The sequence below is a fragment of the Palaemon carinicauda genome, chromosome 13 (assembly GCF_036898095.1).
Source record: "Palaemon carinicauda isolate YSFRI2023 chromosome 13, ASM3689809v2, whole genome shotgun sequence".
In the NCBI taxonomy this organism is placed as follows: domain Eukaryota; kingdom Metazoa; phylum Arthropoda; class Malacostraca; order Decapoda; family Palaemonidae; genus Palaemon; species Palaemon carinicauda.
In genome coordinates, this window is record NC_090737.1 from 60,640,194 (window position 1) to 60,642,693 (window position 2,500).

Genomic DNA, 2,500 nt, shown 5'->3' on the forward strand with positions numbered 1-2,500 from the left:
TGAAATTGTATAGCAGAATATAATAGTTTAACCAGGTGATTTTGTGCGGTAACCAATAGTACTGCATTTTAAAATTCTGGCACCATTATAAAAGACCGTATGGCAATCTCAATTGAGTTGAATAGAAAGAGCAGTTCTCTTCCCAAAGAGGCTCCAGATATTTAACTAATTTTTATAAACGGTTTAGCGAATAATATAGTGAATGTTTTGTCTACTGTCACTATATCAAACTTTAAAAATAGTATACAGAGTGAAAGGTAATTAAAATTACATTCAAATATTTTTAGTGTATGCAATGTACTGTTCATATCTGAAACCCCTCTACCTTATTTGCATTTTTAATGAAATACTATGAAATGTAATAAAATAAAAAGGATTTTTCTCTAAACTGGCTTACCCTTTCTAGGCTTTCCAGACTCAAAATTTAGATTTTATGGTCAAGGTTATCCATAGGCTCAACTGGTCTGAAGCCGTGTGCAATCGGGTGGAAATTTGTCTGATACTTTATAAAAACGATGGTTTAATTTTTTCCTCCAAAAATATCTGCTGAACAAATCTTCATTGCACATGAAAATGAATTGTAAATCAAAACTATTTCAGCAAATACCTAGGGATAATTGTATTTGTGTATAAAGAATAATACAATTCCAATCTAAAAATTGTATGCATGCAATACATGTGTAAACACACACACACACATATCCATATATATATATATATATATATATATATATATATATATATATATATATATATATATATATATATATATATACATATATATACATATATACGTATATTTTTATATATATACATATATATATATACGTATATTTTTATATATTTACATATATACTTATATATATATATATATATATATATATATATATATATATATATATATATATATATATATATATATATATATATATATATATATATATATATATGTGTGTGTGTGTGTGTGTGTGTGAGTGTGTACATAAATGCATATATATATATATATACATATATATATATATATATATATATATATATATATATATATATATATATATATATATATATATATATTTATATATATGTATATATATATACATATATATATATATATATACATATATATATATATATATAAATGTATATATATATATATATATATATATATATATATATATATATATCTATATATATATATATATTATATATATATATAGATATATATATATATATATATATATATATATATCTATATATATATATATATATATAACACATTTTGAGCGAAGTGAAAAATCTATTTTTGGGTGAGATAGCCATGTAGTCCTGATGGAAGTTTCTTTGAAGTAGCTTCCTAGGGTATATTTGACTACAGTGATATTCCCAGAGAATTTTACCTTAAGGTATCCAGAATTCTAACTCCTGGCGCGAATATCCCTAACTTTTACTTTAAGGGATATCGCACAATATCTGAGGACGTATTCTTGACACGCCACATAGCTATCTTCACCCTGAATAGCGTTTACGCTTTGAGGGGGAAAGTCGGAAGAAAACGAAAGGGGAGCTGTTATTAAGGCACCACTCCTTACAGTTTTGAGTACCTCGATGACGTCATCATGGCCGCCATCTTTATTCCTTGTTGCGTTAACCGAGGTACTACAGATACAGTACTTTTGGGAGGGATTCTTCCAGTCCTTTTTTATAAAAGGAGGGCGGGTCCATCAGGACGACATGGCTATCTCACCAAAAAATAAATTTTTCACTTCGCTCAAAACCCGTTTTTTTGGGGTCAGGCCTTGTCATCATGATGGAAGGTTACCAGGGCATTAATGTATCTGTGGATTTTCTATTAGTGCCCTAACTTCAAGACAGACTTTCCTTGGTCATTTAGACCTAGAGACGTATGATGTTACCGTTATACATCATTTCATCTAATCATGAACTATGTTAGTGCTTCCTGCCCCCTACAGACTCTAGAAAAAGTCTCGAGGATTGCATATTTATATGAACAACCTAGCAAACAAACAGGTATACTCGTCTCAACGTATACCTTTCCAATCAGAATTGTGTATCTGAAAATGAACAAATTTATATATGAACTACCAACACCTCCCTGGGTGTACAGAGCAAGCTGTATGCGAAGACAGACAGGTTTGTATCCATGTCGAAACAATTGTTTGTATAAGTCAGCATTACATTCAAGGCATACTAAGTCAGTAGTAAGCAAAGACTGACAAGTCCAAATATGTACACACATAGGGAAGGTTTGTTTACCTGTTGGAACAAATATTTATAGATGTTCTCTTATACATATGCAAAATAAAAGGAGTGATCAAATAATGCTCAAACACATTTTTATTTATCTGAATTTAGGGCGAATAAGACGCAAAATTCAATTAGAATTTTATTGATAACCAATAAATTATGAAATCAATAGTACAGTATAAAATATTATTGAAATAGTTTAAGCATAAATATAGAAGTAATACCAGAAATACTT